Genomic DNA, 11,964 nt, shown 5'->3' with positions numbered 1-11,964 from the left:
AATTCCAGCTCTGCATCCACCACTAGTTCCATCCTGGATTTAAGAAATTATCCATCACAATCAAAATGAACTCCAAGTGCATCAGCAAAAAAGGTCCTAAACAGCTTCTTAACTTCTCTGAGAGGTGTTTTTCCTATTTTCTGCACCAGCTATTGCCTTGATTTGGGCCATTTTCTTTTAAAAATAAAGAAGCATTTTTTGTTTAAAAGCAGGAAAGGAAAATTACTTTCTGCTAAAGTGAATGCTTCTCTCCAGGTGTCAAAGACTGAGAGAAGGTAACAAAGGGGGGGCAGTGGACAAAGATTGAATACAGGACCTTAATGACAACTGGTTTTCTACTTTCTATCTGTAACAAGATGCCACCTGCTGCTCTCCTTTTTCTGTTTGTTTGTTTGTAAAATGCCAGTTAAGAAGGTTGAAAAAGTAGGTGACCAAGCAGCTTTGCTAAAGCAAGAAAAGATTTATGCAAAGCTGAAATTATTACTTATATATAATAATAATAATATAGACTTGTTGAATAACCTGAATTGGAAGGGACCTGTAAAGATTATTGTACCCCAACTCCTGGAAAAAATATATTAATTATATTATATTATATTATATTATATTATATTATATTATATTATATTATATTATATTATATTATATTATATTATATTATATTATATTATATTATATTATATTATATATTTATATATAATGAATATATTGCATATTTATAATAAATATATTAGATATATTAAATAGACATTTATTATATACAATAAATATATATTTATTATATATAGAATATATATTTATTATAAATTATATAAATATTATATATATTTATGATATTGATTTTACTATATTTATTATATTAGCTATTCAACCCCCTTCCAGACAGCACCCTGACAATCCCTGTCCACATGAACACGAGTAATTTCCATGAGTAATTTAGAGCACGCAGTTAATTGAATACTCTGATGTTGCCACAGCTCCCTCCCAGGGGATGGAAAAGGCTCTTAGTCTAAATCAAAATTAGTCTTTAATATCAGCAAGAACAAACAGAGGAGCCCTTGGAGTTGGATGCATTTGGTGAAAGGAGTGGATGTGTCACTCCTGAGCTGGGCTAAGTGTGCTCCAGCCCCATTGACTCCGAGCAGGAGGCTTTGCTGGAGGAGATAATTACATAAAGAAGAGAAGCAGCTGCTCTTCAGACAAATTAAGGATGTCCTTGTCCCTCATGTCCCCTCTCCATGCTGGTCTGGGAGTCCTGCAGCTCTCCAGGAATGAATGAAAAGCAGTTTCAGGCTCAGCCCTAATGAAGGGCTTGCTGGTCAGTGATAGAATTCACCACAAAATCGAATTTTTAATTTTCTTTTCCACCCATTTTTTTACCCAGGTGATTTGATCCAAAAGCTTTTTGGTGTCCCCAGGTCTGAAGTCTGTCCTGTGGCTGGCACAGGGCTGTGTTTCTTGCAGCAATAAACTGAGTGTTAGGGATGAGTGAGCTGGGCTGCCTGAAAACGTAAACAGCCTCAGAAAGTAAATAAATAAATTGGGAAGTGGTTCAAGCCACAAATGGCATTGGAGCCTTTTCCTGCAAACAGCAGAGATTTTTATCTCACTATCTGAAAGTCACATTCAAAGAATTGCTCTCCTGGGATTGGAAAAGAAGTTCTTCATTACAGGAAACAGGTCTGGATATGATTAAAAAGCTAAAGTGTTCTCCTTGGGGTTTTTGTTTTGTTTTGTTTTATTGAAGGGAAATTGAAAATTTGGTGATCTCAGTGAAGCAGAGATTACTCCTGGTGGCTCCATTTATAAACTGACAAATGGAATATGGAGCAGACTTTTACAGAGGTGCTGCCTCGCATTGGGCTCTATAATCTCAGTATTCTCACTCCCTCTTGCTGTGTCAAAACAGGCCAAAAAATACATTTATTGAAATGTCAAACTTCAATGTTCTGGCCCTGTCCTTGTGGACAGAAAATAACTTTTCTATCTCTCCAACAGGAATTTTGTAGTTCTCTGTGAGATTGTTTTGCAGTTTACTGTGTGTTCTTGGAAAGTCCTTTGGAAGAAATGCTCTCAGAAAACTCTCAGCCTCAAAATCCCAGGAACATTTTGAACCTACAGAAAGAGCCCTTTTTTTTTTTTTTCTTCTCACAGATCCTGAGAGTGACTTCTCCTTTTTTTTCCTCACCAGCTGAAGAGCTTAATCCAAGTGTGGAAATAAAAATCAAATTCCAGGAAAACATTTTTAAATATCTTCTTAATGATCTTTTGCCAGCTTCATCCCTTTTTCCCTCCTGCTTGAGCTCTGCAAACTTTTTAGTTTCAAGCTGTTCTGACACTCCAAGGATGGGTTACTGTGGGTAAGTTTTCCTTGGTAAATAGTTTCCAGGGAGATTTAGATTTCTTTACGCTGCAAAATTCTGCTCCTTGAAGTGCAAAAATTATTTTCTGGGGTTTCTTTTGGTTGTATCCAGCCCCAAAACTCCTTTCTGTCAGCCTGCACTGGATGCATTGTGTGCACTGGGCAAACTGGCTCAGGACAGGCTGGGGAGGAAAAGGGGAAACTGAGGCAGGAGGGGCTGGAATCCTTTGGATTAATGAATTCTGGAATCAGAACTGCTGTTTCTTCAGAGGCAAGTGCTGTCATTGTGCCTTGGAGTACATGGATTGTCCAAACCTTGTACAGATGGGAGGATTGGGATGTGCTGGAGGGGTGTCCTTAGGAAATCTGCTCGTCTTCCACCCTTTTCTTCTCTCTGTGCAAACAAGAATGGCCTGAGCAAGCATTATCCTGCTAAAAACACAGCTCACATGGCAGGGGAAAGGCACAGAAAAGAGCAAAGCGAGGATTTGGTGTGGGAGTTCCCATTTGTCAGCACTGGGTTGTTACAGGAGCCTGATCTCATGGACCTGAGCCAAAGCAGGTTTTGCTGGGGACTTTCTGCAGCCACAGGGTTAATCCTTAAAGCTGGTCCTGACACAGGATGGGGGCTCTGATTCCTGTGACTCAGATGAGGCTCGAGGCTTAGACAGCCTCGCTTCACCAAACAGAAACTGAATTTTTCCTTAAAATTATGTCTTGAGGGGGAAATGGTGAACCACAGTAGGTCACAGCTAACAAAGCAGCAATAAAGCAAACCACCTCCTGAAACAGCAGCTACACCAGCAGCTGTCTCAGCTGGGGCAGCTCTCTGAAACCTCTGTGCAACAGGCAACAGCTTTTAATTGGCAATTCTAAATCCCTGCTGCCCGTCACAGCCATCCTGCTGTCACCCTGCCTAGGGACACTGCTCCCTTTCTCCACCAGAGATAGCAGAACAATGCCCTGGCCATGGAACTCTTGGGTTCCTGTTGCTGACATGACTTTTGAGGTATTAGAAATTCTTTTTTCCCAGCCCTGTGAGAAGTGGAGATTCATCAGTTCTGCTTTTCAAGGTTGTTTATATTTTTTTATCTATGACATTCCTTTTCTGACCTGCTGAGGTCTGTCCAGCAGGTTTGTGGCACACTGACTGCCCTTGGGGTGGTGTTGGCTTTTTATACTATAAACTACATGTACTTTATTTACAATAATTTTCCAATACCTATCACTTATATTAGACAATCTGTCTCCACTCTAAACCAATCCAGAAGTGCTACCATCCCAGCAGAAGATGGAGGACAAGAAGGAGGACAGGACACCCCAGATTCCTCCATCTTGCCTCTTGAACCCCTATTCTAAATCCCCAAAATTCTAATTTTCACCCTGTGATAAATTAACCATCATTCTACTGAAACTTCTTGTGCCTTGTAACTCTTCACACAAAGTTGGTCATTGTTTCCATGGACTAAAATCAAAGGCACAGGTGTGTTTGACTCCATGCCAAGGTCTCTGAGCTCCTGCCAGGGTCTGGAATCACCCAGGGCAGCCAGAGGAATGTCTTGGGTCCTGAAATGGAACTACAGCCACAGCCATATCCCCATGTATCCTGGACATTTCCCACATTTCTGCTGGTTTAGCAGCAAGATTTTCACCCATTTTTTCTGCAGGCAGTGGAGGCATTGATGGGGCTGGCATCAGTTTGGCTGTGAACACGTGGATGCAGGGCTGGGGGCTTTGACTCCTCCTGGTCTCATCTCCCAAGGGACAGGACAGGAGGAAACAGCCCCAAGGTGTGCCAGGGGAGGTTGGGATTGGATACAGGTGAAAAGTTCTTCACTGAAAAGATTGTCAAGCCCAGGGAAGGGATGGAGTCCCCATCCCTGGAGGGATTCCAAAGCCACTTGGGGACATGGGTTTGTGGTGGCTTTGGCAGTGCTGGGGGAACTGGATGATCTTAGATGGATTTTCCAACATAAATGATTCCATCATTCTCCACATTGTTGCTCTGAGTACATGGTATTCACTCCAAAATCCCAAGATACAGACTCTACACAAAGGATTAGTCTTTTCAAGAGAAACCTTGCATCCAGAGCAAGGTGGAGCCACAAAAAGTGGAGCCATTTTTGCTCCATATTATGACCTGGGCATCTTTGGAAGTCAAAATTTTACAGCAAGAAAATTTTCCTTTTCTCCTTCTGAAAGGTTCTGTAAAGCTTCCAGCTGCTTTTCCAGTCCTCTGGCTCCTACAGCTGTGCCCCGCTGTGCTCTTTATGTGGCTCAACAAATCACCAGGCTGCTTCCTGAAGATCTGGAGTGGCTGCATCCCATCTGGATTGTGCTGGGAGCCTGCTCCACCTCTGCCTGGGTGATCCCAGGGTGAATTATCTGCAGCAGCAGCTGCTCAGGCTTGCTGAGAAGAGCTTTGCACAGAAATGAGGCAAAAGAAGGTTGGGATGCACAGGTCTCATCTCTGCACTTGATTTTTCATAGGAAATATGGGGGGGAAGCAGAGAGGCAAGGCTGGGCTGATGGATGAAGCTGGGCAGAGGGCACAGAACTCCCATATTTTAATATTTTTGTATATATAATATAATATAATATAATATAATATAATATAATATAATATAATATAATATAATATAATATAATATAATAATATAAATACAGTATATATAGTATTTTATATATAGTATTTTATATATAGTGTTATATATAATATAGTATATATTAAATGTTATAATAATGTCCTTAGAATATTATATAATTCTATATAATATATTATACTATATTATGAGTATATTATATACTATATAGTATAATATATAAAATATTATATTGTGAATATAGTATATACTATATACTTATGTACTATATATTATATGCGGTTACTATATATATTATATTATATAGTGTATAATATGTAATATTAATAGTATATAATATATATTATATACTATTAATATTACTATATTAATAATATAGTAATGATATATAGTATATTAATAACATCATATATATATTAATAATATGGTAATAATATAGTAATAATATCTAGTATATAACTCTATAGTATATACTATATAGCTATATACAATATATTATATACTATTAGTATAATATATAATATATATTATAAGTATTTTATAAATAATATTATATATTATATATATTATATTATCTATTATATTATATATATTATATTATATTATATATATTATATTATATATATTATATTATATATTATATATTATATATTATATATTATATATTATATATTATATATTATATATTATATATTATATATTATATATTATATATTATATATTATATTTGCTTTACACACTTGAGGCAAACCAAGCCTGGTGAAACAGATTCTTCCTTGATAGCAACAGCCTCAAATAGGGTGGGATAACACAGATGAGGAGAAAAGGGATAAGGGATAGGAGGAGAGGGAAGTGCCAGGGATGGGAAGTCAGAGGTGTGAAGCTCATGAGCTGTCCCCAGTGTCCCCTGCAAGCACAGAGATGGGCACCCTGGGGCTGGGAGGGGAAATTCACAGATAATTTGGGGCTGCAAAGCATGCCAACAAGGTGATGCCTCTTGCAGAGCGGTCAGGAGGGGCTGCTCTGAAAGGGGAGCACTCATCCAGCTGAGCAGCTCTGTGTGGCCAGGAGGAGATGCCTGAACAGGCCGAGAGGTGGTGAAAAGAATGAGCTCCTGATGCAGAATGGGATACCAGAGCCCACAGAAACAGGGTGGGAGAGCAGCCCTGCCTGCAGCCAGTGTGTGCCCTCCTCTGAGAAGAGTGTGTCCCTCAGCACAAATACCCACCTGGTGATGTGTGTTCTGCTGGTGATGAACTGAGGCAGCTCCCAGAAAGGCTCAGCTAGCAGAGGCCAAGCTGGAACAGGGGCAGGGTGAGCAGCACCTTGGTGTTTGGCTGTGAGAGCAGCTCAGCCACCACAAGTGAGCTCTCCCAGCTCCCAGCTGAGCCCTGGCAGGGCTGGCTGCCCTCCCTGCGTGTTCCCCATGGAGCAGCTTCCACCTCAGTTATAAAATAACCCAGACTGACCCCTGCTCCTGTGTCCATCTCCCCAGGAACACAATCACCTGCACTTCAGCCTCTGCCTTTCCCACCCCTCTGATTAATGTTTCTTCCTCCAGGCTGGTCTGGCAGAGAGAGCTCTCCCAGAGGAGCAGGAAAGCAGAGAGACTTCTCCAGGAGCTGCTCCCAACTTCTGTGCCCAACAAACCCCTGATGCTCTAAGTTTTAGCTTTCACATTTTTCAGATTCTGCACTGCCTTAGTGTGTGACTCTGAACTAAATTGTTAGCAAGTTTTCTCACAGTTCAGTCAGACAAAACAATCCTTTTCCAGTCCCAGAACCAAGGACACCATTGCAGTTTCAGCCCCAAAAAGTGCAAACAACAGAGAACTGAGGAGACCAAACTGAGAGGATGGGACTGCATAAACTGGAGCTGGAATTGGACAATTAACCCCAATATGGAAGTGGACCAAAACTTATAAAAGTGTGAAAACTGATAACTTGGGATCCATCTTGGGTAGAATCATGGTTGGGCTCTTGTACTGCCCAAGGTGAATCCTTTGAAGGCCTTTTAATAAATTTATTTATTTATTCCTTTATTCCTTTAACTCTGGTTCCAGGTAGCCCCTCCAGGCATCACCCTGCCATGCATGTGACCAGGGAAGGGTTTCCTCCTCATCCAGGGCTGCTCAGCAGCATTTCATGATGCCCTCAGAGATCTGAGCCTCCCCTGGGATGGTTTAAGCAGGCAGATAAATGTTCTCAAGTTTGAGCAGGGAATTAATCACATCTCCCAAATCCATCTTGGTAAACACGCTTAAGCTTTACCTGGGAAACCTGAAATGACAAATCCTGCTTTTCCATTTGGGAACTCTGTTGTTTTCTTTCAGTTAAACTTTCTATGTCCTTAGAACACTTTTGGGGTTATTGTCTGTTTCTGGCCAGGCACTGAGAGGGGGAACAAACTGAAAATTTGTGCAAAATCCTTTTTTTTCTGGAGGCTGGAGGTGTGGGCTGCATCCCAAACCATGGCCATGGCCTTGTGGCCAGCTCTGTCCACTCTGAAGGAAATCAGGGAGATGGATGCTCAGGGATCCCTCAGAGCCTTCACCATGGCCACAGCTTTACCTCATCAGCTTCATCCTGCAATGGAACCCCAATCCATGAACTTCTCTGACAAAACCTTTGCTGTAAAGCACCAAGGGACTGCAATCCATGAACCTTTGGGAAAAGTTTCACAGCAACAGGTGGTGCGGCAGGTTAGGAACCTGCTCAGGGCTGGTAAAATCACCCAAGGGGATGGGAGGAGACCCCAGGCTGTTCTCTCTCTCTGCTCTTCCCATCTCCCAGGGCATTTAACCCCAGATCTGTGTCTGGGATGGAAGGCTGGGTTTCATGTTAGCAGCCTTTAATTGTGTGGGCAGTGTGCTGCTTCTCCAGGTGTTGGGTTACTGCCTGTGCTCTGAAAGCAGCGACATTTCCTCAAGGTCAGGGCTTGGTGTGCATTAATTTGGTCACCAAAGTAACACCTTCCTTCTCCTGGCAGCAGTGAGAAAGCCTGACCTGATGCTGCTCTCACATTTTGGGACTGTTGTTTGCTTTGTTTTTCCGTCTGAGGTCTTTCTTTGTCTTTTTTTTGGGTTTTTTTAAAATCATCTTTCTTGGGCTCTTTGAAACGTGCCAAGAGGATGATGAATTGCAGGAAGCATCCAAGGCTCCGGGGCGTGATTTGCGTGTTAATCAGTGCAATCAGCACCGCTGAATCCTGTTACACCTGGCCACCAAAGCAGGCAGCAGGGGAGGGATGGAAGGTGATAGCCATGGGGCTGGGGGGCTGCAGGAGCCCTGCAGGACAGGGATTCCCCAGGGGAAAGCTCGGGTTTACACCTTTTATCGTTTTACATCCATTTTACACCTGACTCATCGCTCCGGTCCATCAGGGATTCTGCTTATGGCTGGCAAAACCTGACACTGAAGGGAGGTGACTTCAGGGAAAACGGTGCCCTAAAAGCATTTCATTATTTCTCTCCTGTCTGATGGGAAGTGCTTTGGGACACTGAGCCAAATTTTATGATGCTCTCGCAGATTTTGTGAAGCCTTTGTTGCAGAAGAGCCACACTTCCAAAAGCAGCTCTCAGTGACCAACATTTTGGGTGTTAAATCACAGCTGCGTGGACCAGCAGATAATGCCAGGGTGGGCATCAGCTGTGAGTCAGGAGGAACTGAAATTTGAGGAAATCAGCCACCAAAGGATCACAGGATTGTTTGGGTTGGAAGGTGTAGGGTTGTGCTGCTTGTTGATGGAGGGACAAAACTATCTTTTGTCCCCTCAAAAAGGAAATAAGCCCAGAAGTTTCTCTTCTTGATTAGGTGAAAAAGCCACCTCATAGGACCTGGGGACTTCACCTCAAATTTAAGGATAGCTAATTGGACAGAAGCCAAAAAGTCTCTCTTGGACAATTAACTAAAAAAAGAAGTGAACAAAGAAACTGATCACTTTTGTGAGGTGTTTTACCAGGGGCAAGGACCTCCTGCACCTAACTCGGTTTTTCTCTGTATATTATTTTGCCTTTTATAAAACCTTTTTGTTCCCAACAATGCAGCAGAAGCCATCCTGATGATTTTATGCCTCCAAAGGTAGCTGAGCTATCTTGGGTGTATTATAGGCTGTAACAGTGGAAGGGACATTAAAGATCATCCCATTCCAAACCCTGCTGTGGGCTGGGACACCTTCCATTATCCCAGGGTGCTCCAAACCCTGTCCAACCTGGCCTTGGGCACTTCCAGGGATCCAGGGCTCTGGGCACAGCTGCTCTGGGCACCCTGTGCCAGGGCCTCCCACCCTCACAGCCAGGAATTACTTCCCAATATCCCATCTAAGCCTTCCATCTGGCACTGGGAGCCATTCCCTGTGTCCTGTCCCTCCATCCCTTGTCCCCAGTCCCTCTCCAGCTCTCCTGGAGCCCCTTCAGGCCCTGCCAGGGGCTCTGAGCTCTCCCTGGAGCCTTCTCCTCTCCAGGGGAGCACCCCCAGCTCTCCAGCCTGGCTCAGCACCAAACAGGCAGGGCTGGCCCCAGGCAGGTGATTCTCCTGGAGCTGGACACATCTGGGCTAAGGGCAGTGGTTTTCTGTGGAGGTTTTTTCCCTCACAGGTTCACTCCCTGTTCCAGATCTCAGTGCCCCTGTGCAGTTCCTGGTGTGAGCACAAAGCCAGGCCTCATTGTGCTAAACTGGAACATCAGGTACAGACTCTGAGCACTCCAGGGATGGGAAATGAAGAGGTAAGAACTCACTCATTTTAACTATTTCAACAGCATAACCACTTACATGACTTTCCTTGCTGCCTAATTCCAACTCAGATTTTTCTCTGTATTTTTGTTGGAGGTTTTAAAAATCTTTTTAGTGTTTTGTAATTATTTCTTCCCATCTTACACAGATGAAGACTGGACTCCTGTTGTTTAACACCTGCATCAGAAAACTCGTCAGTGTGTTGCATCCAAAGAGGAAAAAATTGGGGTTAACCTTGTAAAATGTGCAGCTTAATATCTGTGTTCCTATGGTAAGAGAAGATTCCAGGGATGGAGCAGCCACAGCTTCTCTGGGCACCCTGTGCCAGGGCCTCACATCCTCACAGGGAACAATTCCTTCCCAATATCCCATCCATCCCTGCCCTATGCCAATTTAAAGCCATTCCCCTTGTCAAAAGTTCCCCCCTAACTCTTCTGGGGCCCCTTTATGTTCTCGAAGGTGCTTTAGCCCAGCTCTGGATTCACTCCTGGGTTTTTCCTGTCTGCTGAGAGGGAGGAAAACCTCAGGCTGTAAACACCAAAGATTGGGATCTCAGACAGGGGCTCTTGCCATGGGATGGAAGAAAGGAAGAATATTGTATTTGCAGGGTGCCCTGACGAAGGAAGGAATGATGAATCTGACTCCATGTTCTCAGAAGGCTAATTTATTATTTTATGATCTATATTGTATTAAAGAATGCTAAATTAGACTATACTAAAGAATACAGAGAGGATACTTACAGAATGCTAAAAAGATAATAATGAAAATTGGTGACTCCTTCCAGAATCCCAACACAGCTTGGCCCCAACTGGCCAGAGAGTGAAAACAACTCACAGCAGAATGCAATGGAACAATCACCTGTGGGTAAACAATCTCCAAACTCATTCCACATGTGAGCACAACACAGGAGAAGCAAATGAGATAAGAATTGTTTTCCTTTTTCTCTGAGGCTTCTCAGCTTCCCTGGAGAAAAATCCAGGAAGAAGGGATTTTTTCAGAGAATGTGGATGTGACAGAAGAGAACAGAGCAGAGCTGGGAAAATAAATCAGAGCAGTGGCTGCTGAGGCAAAGCTGGCACTGACTCCAGCCCCAAAAACCCCAATTTTTGCCCCATCTGGCAGTGCAAGCCTCCAGCACCAGCAGGACCAGGACTGTAACTTCCCACCTCTCTCTTTCTCCAGGAGATGGATGAATTTTGCCTGAAGCCACTCCTGGATATAAATGAGACTTAGCCAGCTTGGGGGTGATTCCTTCTCCACAAGAGGAAATCACCTCAAGTTCCACGAGGGGAGGTTTATTAGGAGGATAGTAGGGAAAATTGAAATAAAAGTTGAAAGCAAAAGTTGCTGCAGGGAGAAGGCCTTCCCTTCTTTTTTCTTTTTTTTTGTTTTTCTTTTTTTTTCTTTTTTTTTTCTTTTTTTTCCTCCTGCTTTAGCATTTTCTGCCACAATTTCTGTGATTTCTTTCAGTAGTGTCTTGCCAGCTCATTGTTACAAATCAACTTTACAAAAATAGCAGTATTAACTTGCAGTGGCTGAAAAAATGGGGATTTCAATAAATGAAAACCAGAGGAAAAAATCCCAAACCCCTGCTCCTAACCTCAGTGACTTTCTGTTTATTTGGTTTTTAAGAGTGGGAGATTCTTAGGGAAAAGCAGAATTTTCTAAAATGCATTTTGCAAAGACCTACAAACATATTTTGAAAATTAAGAAAAATTAAGAAAATTAAGAAAAATTAATAAAATTAAATGTCTTATTTTATCAATTCCCACCCCAGGGCAGCAGCAAAGGCCTCACAGTCCCTGTGCAGTGCAATGTAGCCAAATGAAGCTCCAGAAGCTTTTTCCTAAGAAGAACATTGGCGGGGGGGGAAAAGAAAACAGCTCCAGCAGCTCTCAAAGGCATCTTTGTGTGGCAAAAATCTGCATTTTTAGGTCAACTTGGCTAAACTGAAGGAGGTGGTTTGTGTGTTAAGTAGGAGTAATGCCTGGTTTTTAAGCTCAGCCTGAATTTGTGGAAGCTCAGAGCTGTGCTGGTTGGTTTGAGTGATGTTTGGGACAGAGGACAAGTGGCCACCAGTGAGGGACACCTGCTTGGTCCTCAGTGTTTAATTAGAAATGTGTATCTGCCAGGGATGACTGCAAAACTGCTCCTTTTTGTCCCTTTGCTCACAGAACAGTGGTTATTTAATATTTTAGTTGAGTAAAATGGATAATTTTGGGTGTTAAATCACAGCTGCATGGACCAGCAGTTAATGCCAGGGTGGGTA

The sequence above is a fragment of the Zonotrichia albicollis genome, chromosome 6, assembly GCF_047830755.1.
Source record: "Zonotrichia albicollis isolate bZonAlb1 chromosome 6, bZonAlb1.hap1, whole genome shotgun sequence".
Taxonomy (NCBI): Eukaryota; Metazoa; Chordata; class Aves; order Passeriformes; family Passerellidae; genus Zonotrichia; species Zonotrichia albicollis.
This window is presented reverse-complemented; position numbering follows the sequence as displayed.